Source organism: Sarcophilus harrisii, chromosome 3 (genome assembly GCF_902635505.1).
Source record: "Sarcophilus harrisii chromosome 3, mSarHar1.11, whole genome shotgun sequence".
Classification (NCBI taxonomy): domain Eukaryota; kingdom Metazoa; phylum Chordata; class Mammalia; order Dasyuromorphia; family Dasyuridae; genus Sarcophilus; species Sarcophilus harrisii.
In genome coordinates, this window is record NC_045428.1 from 602,323,737 (window position 1) to 602,338,576 (window position 14,840).

At 38.1% G+C, this 14,840-nt stretch overlaps 1 long non-coding RNA gene across 1 annotated transcript; it reads right to left on the reverse strand.

The window, feature by feature from the left end:
- Nucleotides 1–12,485: 12,485 nt before the first annotated feature.
- Nucleotides 12,486–13,897, reverse strand: LOC116422937. Its single transcript, XR_004233430.1, has 3 exons — nucleotides 13,661–13,897; nucleotides 13,515–13,552; nucleotides 12,486–13,149 (listed from the first exon to the last, which is right to left on the reverse strand). It is a non-coding gene; the product is annotated as an uncharacterized LOC116422937 (long non-coding RNA).
- Nucleotides 13,898–14,840: the final 943 nt, after the last annotated feature.

Genomic DNA, 14,840 nt, shown 5'->3' on the forward strand with positions numbered 1-14,840 from the left:
CTGAAATGGAATTATTCAAGCAATTTACTTCCTCCTCTGATAATCTGGGAAGCCTGTATTTTTGGAGGTAGTCATCGATTTCACTTAGGTCATCAAATTTATTGGCATAAAGTTCGACAAAGTAACCCTTTATTATTTCTTTAATTTCCTCTTCATTGGTGGAAAATTCTCACTTTTCATTTATAAGACTACTAATTTGATTTTCCTCTCTCCTTTTTCTAATCAGATTTACCAAAGTTTTATAAATTTTATTGGTTTTTTCATAAAACCAACCCTTAGTTTTATTTATTAGTTCAATAGTTTTTTTTTACTTTTAATATTATTAATGTGTCCTTTTAATTTTAGAATTTCAAGTTTAGTAATTGATTGGGGTTTTTTAATTTGGTCTTTTTCTAGCTTTTTAAGTTGCAAGCCCAATTCATTGACCTTCTCTTTCTCTATTTTATTCAAGTAAGCCTCTAAGGATATACAATTTCCCTTTATTACTGCTTTGGCTGCACCCCACAAATTTTGGTATGATGTCTCACCATTGTCATTATCTTGAGTGAAATTATTAATTTTGTCTATAATTTGCTGTTTCACCCAATCATTCTTTAAGATGAGATTATTTAGTTTCCAATTACTTTTTGGTCTATTTACACCTAACTTTTTGTTGAATATAGTTTTTATTGCTTTGTGATCTGAAAAGAAAGCATTTACTATTTCTGCCTTCCTGCATTTAATTTTGAGGCTTTTATGTCCTAATATATAATCAATTTTTGTGTAGGTTCCATGGACTGCTGAGAAGAAAGTATACTCCTTTCTGTCATCATTCAGTTTTAGCCAGAGATCTATCATATCTAATTTTTCTAATATTCTATTTACCTCTTTAATTTCTTTCTTATTGGTTTTGTGATTTGATTTATCTAAATCTGAGAGTGAAAGATTGAGATCTCCTGCTATTATAGTTTTGCTGTCTATTTCTTCTCACAACTCTCTTAACTTCTCCTTTAGGAAATTAGATGCTCTATCACTTGGTGCATATATGTTTAATACTGATATTGCTTCATTGTCTATAATACCCTTCAGCAAGATATATTTTCCTTCCTTATTTCTTTTAATTAGATAAATTTTTGCTTTTGCTTGATCTGAGATAAGGATGGCAACCCATGCTTTTTTGACTTCACCTGAACCATAATTGATTCTGCTCCAGCCTTTTACCTCCACTCTGTATGTATCTCCCGGTTTTAAATGTGTTTCCTGTAAACAACATATTGTAGGGTTCTGACTTTTGATCCAGTCTGCTCTTCACCTCCTCTTTATGGGAGAGTTCATCCCATTCACATTTATGGTTAAAATTACTAATTCTGTATTTCCTGCCATCCTAATATCCCCAGATTATGCTTTTCTTTTTCTTTCCCTCCTTCCTCTCTTCCCTAGTATTAAATTTATTGGTCCCACTTGCATCATTCAGCTCTCTCTCTTTAGTATCCCTCCCTTCTCCCTTTGAATCCCTTCCCCTTTCTTGTACCTTTCTCTTATTATTCTTTTTCCTTTTCCCTTTTCCTCTCCCACTTTTTAATGAGGTGAGAGAAGATTCTCTGCAAAATAAATATGTCAATTATTTCCTCTTTTAGGCAAATCTGATGAGAGTAAGATTCACACAATGTTCCTCCCTTGCTCTAAGTTCCCTCAGATATAATAGGTTTCCTTTGCCTCATCGTCGCATGTAGTTTCTCTCTTTTTATCTCCCCTTTTCACTTTTTCTGACACTATCCCCTTTCCATTTCTACTACCCTTTTTTATGCTATATCAGTAAAATCAAATTATCCATCTGGTTTTCATGTATATCCACAACAGAAATACGGTTCTCAAGAATTCCTTTTACCTTTTTCTACTTCTCTTGAGTCTTGTTGTTGGAGATCAAATTTTTTGTTTAAGTCTGGTTTTTTCCTTAGAAACAGATGGAATTCCTCTGTTTCATTAAATGTCCATCTTCTTCCATGGAAAAAAAAATGCTCAGCTTAGCTGGGTAGTTTATTCTTGGCTGCATTCCAAGTTCTTTTGCCCTTCAGAATATCAAATTCCAGGCCCTTTGATCCTTTAATGTTGAGGCAGCCAGATATTGCGTAACCCTTATTGTGGCACCTTGGTATTTGAACTGCTTTTTCCTGGCTGCTTGTAAAACTTTTTCTTTAGTCTGAAAATTCTGAAATTTGGCCACAATATTCCTCAGAGTGTTTATTTTAGGGTCTTTTTCAGAAGGTGTTCGATGGATTCTTTCAATGCTTATTTTACTTTTTGGTTCTATTACTTCTGGGCAGTTCTCTTTGATGATTTCCTGTAAAATAGTATCTAGGCTCTTTTTTTCATCATAATTTTCGGGTAGTCCGATGATCCTCAGGTTATCTCTCCTAGATCTATTTTCCAGGTCTGTTGTTTTTCCAAGTAAATATTTGACATTTTTTTCCAATCTTTCATTTTTTTGGTTTTGCTTGACTGATCCTTCCTGTGTCAATGCATCAGTCATTTCTATGTGTTCAGTTCTGATTTTTAGTGAGTTATTTTTTTCCTTAGATTTTTTTACTTCTTTTTGTATATGTCCAATTGACTTTTTAAATGAGTTGTTTTGCTCGATGGAATTTTTTTCCATTTCACTTTTTTTTTTTCTTAGTGAGTTATTTTCTTTTTCCAATTCACAAATTCTGTTTCCCTGCACTTCTTGGGAGTTTTTTTTTTACCTTTTCCAATTCACATTTCAGGAAGTTGTTTTCTTTTTCCACTTTATCAAATTTTTCTTTTAGTGAAAGAAATATGTCTTTTCTGTACTCTCTTGCATAGCTTCTCTTTCCTTTCCCCATTTTTCTTCTAGTTCTCTTTTAAGGTTTTTACTAGTCTCTTCTAGGAGAGCATTTTGTATTGGGGACCAACAATTGTCTGGAGACTGTCTGCTATTAGTCTCTTCAGGGTTGAAAAACTGTTCTCTTTCTGAATAGAAACTATCAATCATCCTTTTGATTTTTTTACTCATTTTGTTAAAGCCTGTAGGGCCTGCCTTCAGGGCCAGGAGGTTACCAACTTTCTCTGCAGAGCAGTGAAAGGTGTATGGATGGGTAGCCAGCTGCAAAAAGCAGCAAGGTACTGGAGTGCTCTGGGAAAGAGCTCCCCACCCAGAAGTAACTCAGGCCTGCAGGGCAGAGCTGGGAAAGTGCCCTGCAAAGAACCTTTACTGTGTGAGATAATGACTGCCCTGTGACTAGACACTGAGCAGTGAGAGTTTCACTACCCCAAGCCAAATCCTGCCCTGGGGCTGTGGGTAGTAGCAGTTGAGCAGTGAATGGACTAGCAGGGACCGGAAGTGTCTCTGCCCTGGGAAGCACAGTTTGGCTGGGAAGTTTTTTTGCCCCAGGCTGAGCCACCCACTGTGCCGATTAGAGGCTGCCCAAGCTGTGCCCCCCTGCCTTGCCAGTTTGTAACTGCCCCTGCAAAAGCCCCAAACTTCAGGATGTGGCTGCAGGGCTGCATTACAGTCTACCTGAGTCACTTCTGGGTTTGAGTAGTTACAGCCAGATCTTGTTAGGTTCTGGCGTTTTTTTTAGAGTACCCTTTGTTTAGGCTTTAATTTCTCTGCCAGTTTACTGCTTTGTAATCAAGGCAGAGCAGTTAGCCTACAGCAGAGTCATCTCTATAACTTCTCTAGCCACAGAGATCACCCCCACCCCTGGTCGACTCAGGACAGTGCTCTCTCCCTGCCTGGGCTTGTCTGTTCCTGGCCACTCAGGACAAACCTTTGCTGGCGATGTGCCAGACTGACTTCACTTGGTAAGTTGTAGTGCTTCTGATCTTCATGAATTTAAGCAGTGAAGAGCTATTTTTCAGGCTGAATTAAAAAGTTGGTTATGAGGGGAATGAGAGGAGCTAAGAAAGTCACAGTGTGCCTTCTCCCCCATCTTGTCTTAGCCCCTTTCCAAGGCTTATTTCTGAATGAATAAGAATGATTTAAAGTAAATGGAACCAGGAAAGGACTGTGGAATATGATGGGCATTTAGTGTTAAAGACAAAAGAAGGTGATCTGTGGCCTCCACAGGTGCATCCCTGTTCTGTGAAAGGAACAAAATCCATCATAAAAAGCCCAACCATGTAATCACCAAGATTGAGCACGAACTCTTAACCCCATAACCCTGGAAGGCTGACTCCATATCCTTCACTTGGGGGGTGGATGGGCACATATTCCATGCCTAGTATGACTTCTTGGTGAGTGTCATTTGCTGTCTTTGTATGAACAACCTCACCAGCAGCCACCACACCCACAGCAACAACAACAGTGGATATCATTGTAAAGTACTTTCAGCTTGGCAAATATTTTACAAACGTGTTCTCATTTGAGCCTCTGAACAGTCTACAACAGGAGGTATCACACTATCCAGATTTTACAGGTGAGATCGCTGATGTAGACAGAGTTAAATTCCCTCCCCAGATTCTCTGAGTCAGGTTTGAACTCAGCACTTCCTGGTTTCTAATTGATTAAAATCATGAATCAAAATGCAGATGATGTAGACATTTGTTGCCCTTAATCTCCAAGTATATAAATGACTCAGTAACTCCATCTCCTGTAGGATGCCAAAATGGCCACACCTTCCAACTAAGGACTTGCCAGCATTGGTATTGGCTGCTCTGCTTGCCCTTTGGTCAGCCCTTGTACATATGCTTACAAGAGCTGGTTGACTAGGGCATATCAAGAGACAATTGGGACAGTAGCTGACTGTTCCGGGCTGTCTTGCACATCATCAGTCAATAATCTATTGGCACAGAGTCCCATGACACAGGTGGCATCCTAGCTAGAAAGACCCCAGCTCAAACTCAATGACCATTTATCAAGCTTCTGCCATGTTGCCTGATCTGTGCTAGTTGCTGGAAATTCAAAGAGAAAAAAGAAATAGATCAGTCCTTGTGGAGCTTATACTTTACTGGCAAGGGCAAAAATATATTTCAGTACAAGCATTTATGCAGGATGAATTTGCAAGTTAAGAGTCAATTCTCCTTCCAATGCTAGTTAATGGCAGCATAGGACTCGAGAGGACACAAAGAAAATGTGGGGAACAATGGGCTGGGACACAAGAGGAACTGAAGTTAAAGTAATTAAGCATGGCAAAAGAGAGTCTGGAATGCAGACAACTTTTTTTTTTTGTTAGGGAGAAAGATGAATTTATTTATGTATTTATTTATTTTTAAATATCTTTTTATTGCCAGAACCCATGCCAGGGTAATTTTTTACAACTTTATCCCTTGCACTCACTTCTGTTCCAATTTTTCCCCTCCCTCCCTCCACCTTCTCCCCCAGATGGGAAGCAGTCCTATACATGTTAAATAGGTTATAGTAGATCTTGGATACAATATATGTGTGCAGAACCAAACAGTTTTCTTGTTGCTCAGGGAGAATTGGATTTAGAAGGTATGAATAACCTGGGAAGAAGAACAAAAATGCAAGCAGTTTACATTCATTTCCTAGTATTCTTTCTTTGGGTGTAGCTGCTTCTGTCCATCCTTGATCAACTGAAACTAAGTTAGATCTTCTCTTTGTTGAAGAAATCCACTGGAATGCAGACAGCTTTGACCTTGGCAGTGAGTGGCTCAGCATACCTGGAGAAGGCATTGGGTAGTACCCAAGCAGGCTTTCAATTCATTTAAAAGTAAGATTCATCAATTTTTCCTTTTTTATGGCTGGAAATTAGGGATGAGGACAAATTTGTGATTATAGGTCCGATGGTCCCAAGTTCTTTCTGATGCACAATCAGTGCACTGAGCAGGTTCTGTAACCTCTTGGGATTCAAAGACAGAAATCTTCCCATAGAGGCTCCATTCTCTCAGATTACATAGCAGGTACATAGGCTATGTATATACAGAATAAATACACGCAATGTTAGTATAAAATAAATATATATCTGTGGGTAGACATGTATTTGTCAGGGAGGTAAGGCACTAGTGCATATGCTACTAAGAATGATTCCATTTTCATGATGGTGTTTGAGCAGATTCTCCAATGAATGGAGGATCTCAGTGAGATAAAGGTGGTGGGGGCCGGGCATACAGATATGATAGATGGCTCAAAGATATATCCATATATAGAAACAGATCTATGTATATAAATACACACCTCATAGCAGAGTATAAATATCAGAGTCAATTTTTCATCTAACTATCTGGTGGTTTTAGTGAATGGAAAACTTGAGGCGAGACCAATGTGGTGTTATGACAGTTCCAAGCATTGTTGAGACGCTCGCCTTCATTTCAAGAAGTGTTACAAGCTTAGGCTGTGATAGTGCTGCTTTGCCATGCCTCCAACAGGCCACATCCAAAGTACCTTGGAGTGTGATCCTGTAGAATCTGGAATAAGGAGGAAAAATTCCGGGCAAGATGATATGAATGATCACCAGTTACTGATCTGGCAAATCCCCTCAATGAATTTGAGAGATTTACAATTCAGAGGCCCTGCACTAGGGGATTGGAAAAAAATATTGGTAAGTGATTAAGAAGTAGTTCAGCTCTGGGCCCAGAGCCTGCTGGGAAAGGTTAAGGTCAAGGATGAAACAGCTTCCTTCATGGGGAGGACAGGAGGTGTAACTCATGAGTTTTTCCCTTGATCTCTCCTTGGCCCTTTCTGTATCTTAGGAAAAGGGAGGTTTGCAGGACTGGGAATCCCTTCCATAATCCCCTCCCATTGACTCATTATCATATCCCTTCATTGCCCCAGTGACGTACATAGTGGTTCCGCTTTGGAATCCTCATGCTGCATTTGGGTATTCCAAAGGAGACAAGGGCAACAAAGACCTTGATATGGAGAAAAAGCAATAGGACAGGGGAAAATGTTCCATCTGAGAGACATTATGAACATCCTGTAGTCACCATGTCTCCCATTCAATATAGAGGTTCCAAGGTTATGTTGAAAGGAAGAAACAGAGGATTATGGGGAAAAGAGTTGAATCTACTTATGTCCTAGGGTTCTCTCTTTGCCCATACCCTGGTGATAGACAAGGTAAGGAAAGAAGCAAAGTTAGGGAAGATGACAAAGAAGAAATTGAAAGTCCCAGTCCCAACCTAATTTTATTCCTTATGACATAAACGTTTAAGACTGTTTTACCTATAGAGATGAATCGCTGGCAGAGGAACGCCATCAAGAAAAGGCAAAGGAGGGAGGAAATGGAGCTGAATCTGATAATAAGAGTGTTACTGGGACCGAAGCTAATGTGGTTGAGAGAGAAGAATCTTCATAATTGTTAGACAACCCTCACATTGTATCTATATTTTCCTCTCTTATTTCACCCCAGATATATATATATATATATATATATATATATATATATATATATATATATATACCTTTGTTCACCAGCAATCCAAAGATTAAGGGAAATGCTGCTTAGCGTTGTCTTTTTCCTTGAAATTAAATTCAGAAACCTAGAAATTAGCATAGCATTATGGGTCCCAGGGAAGTATGAGGGAAAGTCTCACATGCCAAGCCACAATCTTTTTTTTCTACAGGCCTGGAATTGAGGAAAATTTTAAACTAACAGTAGTGTCTGTTCCCATGTTTCTTGGCCAGAGCCAAGATCTTGGTTTCTTTTCCTTGTATTGGCTGAGTAAGAGAGGGTTCATTGGCACCTTCCAGTGAGTATTGTGGACTTCTGCTTCTTACTGCAGGGGGTCATTGCGTTTTTTTCCAGAAACTTCCCTTGGCACAAAATTGATATTGGCAGCCAAAGTCCTTGAAGATCACCTTCATCAGGAATGGCTCAATCTTGAGTGATATCCATGCTCAGAAGAATTTGTTCTTCTCCTTCCTTTTAGAGAACAAAGCAATTATTCCTTTAGGATCCCCATCACAGCAGGGCCACATTGCCCCTGAGATCACTTCTGCACTAAGTCAGGCTGGGAGGGAATGCTTGGGAAATGTATATGGAAATCCAAACAGAAGTTAGAGATCAAGTTCAGCTTCACAGTCATAATTTGTGTGGGTGGGAAAAGGTATAGCAAGAGCTGCAAAGTGTCAGAAAGACACCTTCACTTCCTTTGTCACTTTGGTCATTTTTTGACCCATGTCTCCATCCCCAAAAAAGCATAGTTGTTGATGTTCTTTGGGCCCACCTAGAAACAGGATCCTTCTTTGTCCCTTGGGCTTGGAGCAGTACCTGAGCTGGTCCATCCTTCCACCTTTGTTCAAATCTTCCTTAAAGACCCTCAGCCTTGTTCCAATTTTTATCTCACATAGTCAGACCAACCCAGAATAATGTAAGATCTCTACCTTCTTAGCCTGAATTTCAAATTTGAAATACAAATTTCTATTTTATACCTTAAGTACATGAACACACTCACCTGTCATCTAGGTGATGTCACTGGACTCAGATAACTGGTAGAGAGTCATTCTTCTATAATGGAAACATCTGTAGTTGCCAGCATCTTGGACCCTCACAGAGAGCAGGGAGACATTAGCCAAGATTTCAGCTGGGATCTGGCTCTGCAGGAGCTGAGGGCTGCACACCCTTAGTAGAGTGAGTCTCGCTCTTCAGAGTCCTGATTTAGAGGCCTTTCTGCACTGAAGAGTCACATACTTCCCAAATTCCACCAACAGGCCTGGAAGGGCCAAGAAGGAAGGTTTGGGCAGAAAACTTGATCTTGGCCATATTTCCACCTTTGTTCAAACCTATCTTAGAAACCCTCAGTCTTTTCCCAATTTCTATTTTATAATTATTAAATCAAGCTAGAACAATGTATCTTAAATCCATTCCTTGCTTCTTCACAAGCTTGAGTCCCATGCCTGTCATCTAGATCTCTAAAACCTCACATGTTTCAGCAATTTGAAAAGAATAGCAAAATTTGAATCTTCTTGGAGTCCTACCAGATTTCTTTTATGACACAGATAGGGTGCTGATAACTAAACCAGGTAGGGTGAAAACAGAAAAAGAAAATCATAGATCAATTTCCCCAATCAATATTGATGCCAAAATCTTAAATAAAATATTAGCAATTAGATTACAGAAAATCATCCCCCAGATAATACACCATGACCAAGTAGAATTTATACTAAACATGGTTCAATATTAGGAAAACTATCAGCATAATCAAGTACATCAATAACCAAACTAACCAAAATCATATGATTAACTCAATAGATGCAGAAAAAGCATCTGATGAAATCCAACACCCATTCCTATTAAAAACACTGGAAAGTATAGGAATAAATTTACCTTAAAATGATCAGTAGCATCAATTTAAAACGACCAGCAAGCATCACATATAATAGGGAGAAATGGAAACCATTCCCAATAAGATTATAAGTGAAACAGGGCTTCCCAGTATCACCATTCCTATTTAATATCATATTAGAAATGTTGGCTTTGAGCACCAGCCCTGAAGTCAGGACAATCTGAGTTCAAATATGGTCTCAGACACTTAACACTTCCTAGCTGTGTTACCCAGGACAAGTCACTTAACCACAATTTCCTTAGCAAAAAATAAAAATAAATAAAAAAAATCTTAGCTTTGGCAATAAGAGAAGATAAGGAGAAAAAAGGAATTAGAATAGGTCATTAGGAACCACATTTTTGCAGATGATATGATGGTATCCTTAGAGAACCCTAGATAATCAACTAAAAAACTACTAGAAACAATTTACAACTTTAGCCAAGTTGCAGAATACAAAAGAAATCTACAAAAATTATCATTTATGATAATTTTTATATATTACCAACAAAGTCCAGTTGCAAGAGATACAAAAAGAAATTCCATTCAAAATACCTGTCAATAATATAAAATATTTGGGAATCTGTCTGCCAAGAGAAAGTCGGGAGCTATATGAAAACACCTACAAAACACTTTCCACACAAATAAAGTCAGATCTAATCAGTTGGGAAAATATCAAGTGCTCATGGGTAGGCTGAGTGAATACAATAAACATGACAATACCACTTAAATTACCTACTTATTTAGTGCCATACCAAGCAAAATCCTAAAAAATTATTTTATAGACCTAGAAAAAATAGTAACAAAGTTCATCTGGAAGATCAAGGTCAAGAATTTCAAGGGAATTAATGAAAAAAATGCTAATGAAGGTGGCCTAGCTGTGCCAGACCTAAAACTATATTATAAAAAAGCAGCCATCAAAACCATTTGGTATGGGCTAAAAAATAGAGAAGTCTATCAGTAGATTAGGTTATGATCACAGGACAAAATAATGAATGACTATAGCAATTCAGTGTTTAAAACCTAAAAAACTCAGATTTGGGGATAAGAATTCACTATGTGACAAAACTGCTGGGAACATAGGGGAAAAGTATGGAAGAAATTAGGGTTCAACCCACATCTAACACCACATCCCAAGATAAGATTTAAATGAAAGAAAGACATAAAGAGAGATATTATAAGCAAATTAGAAGAACATAAAATAGTTACCTCTCAGGTCTGTGGAGAAGGAAGGAATTTGGTTCCAAAGAAGAACTGGAACTCATAATTGAACAGCCAACAGATAATTTTGATTATGTTAAATTAAAAAAAAATTGTACAAACAAAACGAATATAGACTAGGTTAGAAAGGAAGCAATAAACTGGGAAATCATTTTTACATTTAAGGGTTCTGATAAAGGCCTCATTTTAAAAATATATAGTGAATTGACTCAGATTTATAAGAATCCAAGCCATTCTCCAATTGATAAATGGGCAAAAGACATGAACAGACAATTTTCAGATGAAGAAATGAAAACTATTTTTAATCACATGAGAAGTTACTCTAAATCACTATTGATCAGAGAAATGCAAATTAAGACAACTCAGAGATACCACTATCTACATCTCAGATTGGCTAAGATGACAGGAAAAGATACTGCTGAATGATGGAGGGGATGTGGGAAAACCGGGACACTGATCCATTGGTGGTTGAACTGCAAACAGATCCAATCATTCTGGAGAGCAATTTGGATCTATGCTCTAAAAGTTATCAAAGTGTGCATACCTTTGACCCAAAAGTGTTTCCATTGGGACTATATTCCAAAGAGATTTCAAAAAAAGGAAAGAGACCTACATGCGCAAAAATGTTTGTGGCAGCCCATTTCATAGGATTTTTCAGAGTGGGTGCCCATCAATTGCAGAATGGCTGAATAAATTATAGTATATGAATGTTATGGAATATTATTTTTCTATAAGAAATGGTTAGGAAGATGATTTTAGAGAGATCTAGAGAGACTTACATGAACTGATAGTAAATAAAAAGAGCAGAACCAGGAGATCATTGTACAATGGCATCATCAATATTATACAAGGATCAATTCTGATGGATGGGACTCTTTTCAACAATAATTAATGCCTGCTCCAACGATCCTGCAATGAAGAGAGCCATCTACACTCAGAGAGAAGACTATGGGAACTGAATGTGAAGCACAAAATAACATTCACAGTCTACATGTTGTTGTTGACTTGCGTTTTGTTTTCTTACTCATTTATTTACTTTTTTGGATCTGATTTTTTTTTGTTCAGCAAGAGAATTGTATAAATATGTTTATACACATTGGGTTTAACACATATTTTAACATATTTAATATATACTTGATTGCTTGCCATCTAAGGGAGGAGGTGGAGGGAAGAAGGAGAAAATCTGAAACACAAGGCTATGAAAGGGTCAATTTTGTCAAATTATCTGTGCATATGTTTTGAAAATAAAAAGCTTTATTAAAAAAGATTTGAATTTTCTCATGGAAATGGTTCAAATTAGGAATATAACTTAGATAATCATTTAGGTATAGAAATCTCTCTTGTCCAACAGGGAAATAGTAGGGGAGGGGTGAATGAGAAGAGAGGAGTGAAAAAGGGGGAGGCAGCTGTTAGAAACAATTTTGTAAAGATGATGATGTGAAAGGAGAAGGAAGAACAAAAAAGCAGTAATATAGGATGGTGGAAAACTCAAGGATCTTAACTGTGGATTAAGAATGTAATGAACTCACCAATTAAATCAAAGTGCACAGCAGAATGCATCAAATATCAGAATTGTATGGCACATTTTTTACAAGAAACACATTAGAAACACAGAGATAGAATAAGGCTAAGAGTCTGGAACAAAATAGATTTTGCTTCTTCTTAATTAAAAAAAAGACTGAAGAGTGACCAACTAAATTCAATAATCTTATCCAAAAGCATGAATGGTTCAAAGAAAAGCATAAATACCATTCATAGTTCTCTCAAGAAGAATGACAATTGCTCTATATTGCAGAATTTATGGGATGAAGCCAAGGAGGGGCTTTGGGGAAAATCTACATCTCTGAAGCTTTCATTCATAAAATAGAGAAATAGGAAGGAGATCTATGATTTGAGCATGTAGCCAAAAATTTAAATAAAAATTGTCCAATTAAATATTTAATTGGACTTTCTGAAAAAATCAATGAAAAAATTATTAAAATTGAAAGGACAACAACAAACAAGAAATTTGTTTCATTTTGTTTTATTGTATTTATTATGCTATTTCCTTCTAATGACATGAATAATAACTTTTAACACTTTTACATTCACTAAATGAATTTTTAAAATCATAAAACATTTCTAACAAAGGAACACTATAATATGCACACAGCTCTGAATATATGCCAGAAACATATGGACTACTGATACCCTTTTTCCCTTGTCTCACCCCCTCAAAAAATTAGTGACCCCAAATCAATGTGGTTGCAATAGTTACAGGAGGTAAAATATTATTATTATTATCATTTTGCTACAAACCATGAACAAAAATGAAATTCACTCTCTGCTGGTGTTTCATAATATCAATGATGGTTTTTTTAAACTCTGAGTTGCAGATTCTCTTCTCCTCCTTCCTCCTCAGCCACCATTAGACTGGTATACTCTGTCCAAGTCTATACCCCAGTGGATGCTCCTAATAGCTACCATGGTTCCTCAGCAATGGCAATGAGGAAAGGTGCCTTCAAATAAGGACCAGGTAGAGGAGACAAGGTGGAAGAGGAGAAGAAGGGAGAGAATTCCTTTGTGAAAAGTGCCCAAACCTTTAGTCTAAATATACAGTGTCATAGTTCATAGATTATATGGGTATCTCTTTAGCATCCCTTTTTTTTTATTCAAGGTTCTCAAATTCAACTGACTGTATATCACTTCCTGTGGGTCTTCAGCCCTGGGCACCTGAAGGAGAAATATAAGAGAAAGGGAAGAGTGAGCGACTTCAGAGTAGCAGTTCTTAATGTATTTCTGTTGTGAAAGCTTTGAAGACTCATTTGGGAAAACTATAGATGCCTTCTCGGTCTCACACTGTTAGATACATGAAATGTACTCCAAAGAATTATGAAGGAAATAAATGATATTGAAGTACAGTTATGGAAATGCTATTTATATATTCTCACTAATTTAAGAGATTCTCATTTTAGAGACATTGTACTGGAAGAGAGGAAATACGAAAGATCTTTTCCAACCTAGACCCTGCTGTTAAAAGTTAGGGTTAAGTTTGAAAGAAGTTTCTCAAGGTAGAAGACAGGATGGAATGAACTTACGAATAGTTCCCCTGGTCTGTCCTTGGCAACTTGTGAATCTGAGGTGGAAAGAAGATCATATCATTCCCAAGCTTCCCAACCAGGATTTCCTTGTACTATTCCTCCCCCTCCAAGGATCCTGCCCTCTTCCTGACCAGATAACTTACATGGGCTTTCCTCTCTGGGTGCCTCAGGATGATGAGACAGGCAGGTACAGCAAGGAAGACAAGGACGACAAAAACAGCTACAGTAGGGAGAAAGGGAAGAAATAGCATAAGCAGATGGAATTCACTCTGTGAGGTTCTGTCAGCTTCCTCTCCTCACCAGAATCTCTTTCCAGTTCAGAGGGTCCAGGTTACATGGAAAAGAAGGAACAGAGGGCAATAGGAAAAGGAGCTGAATCTCCTTACCTCTGAAGGCTGTATCCCCGCAAAGACCCTGGGGGAGAGAAATGAGAAGAAAGAAGTAAAGTCAGGGAAGACCTCAAAGAAGGAAATGGAGGTCTAGTCCTTATTATTTCTGTTTCATCCTCTCTTCCCCAAACTCACCCATAGGGATGGATCCATGGCAGAGGAATGCAAACAGGAGAAGGCAGAGCAGGAGGAGAAGAAAGGAAACACAGCTGAGGAGGATGATGATGGAGTTGTTACTGGGATCTGAACATAGATTGGGGCAGAGAAGAACCTTCATAAATACTCAGGCAAAGGAACACTTACCCTTCCTATATAATTGTTATTAAGTTTTTCTCTTATCCCCTCTACAGCCTCCCATCCCCAGCATTTAATAGTTTGGTTCACATCTTGTTCAATGAGAGTTTATCTTTGGAATCAGAGTGAGATAAACAGAAGCCAGAATAAAGATGTGTGTGTGTGTGTGTGTGTGTGTGTGTGTGTGTGTGTGTAAAAAGGGATAAGGAAGAATGTCTGATGTCTCAGCTCACACACTGGGTCTCCATTGGCTTGGAAATGAGGACATTGTCTTAGTCTTTGTAGACTTTATCCTGTATCTCTTGGCCAGAACCAGGGACATGCTTTCCTTTCTTTGTAGGGGCTGAGAAATGGAGTGCTAATTGACATCTTCCCATCATTCTGCTCTCACCTCTTACTAGAAGCTCCAGGGTATCACTACATTGTTTCCAGAGCTTTCCATTGGTGCCTAGCTGATAGCTGCAGCTGTAAATGCCAGAGTCCTTGGGGGTCACATGAATCAAGAGGAACTGGCCCCCATCTGCATGGGCTTCTACACTGTGCGGGATTTCCTCAACTCCCTCCTTGTACAGAATAAACCTTGTAGCCCATGAGGGTCCCCAGCAAAGGAGGGTCACATTGGTTCCTGAGACCACCTCTA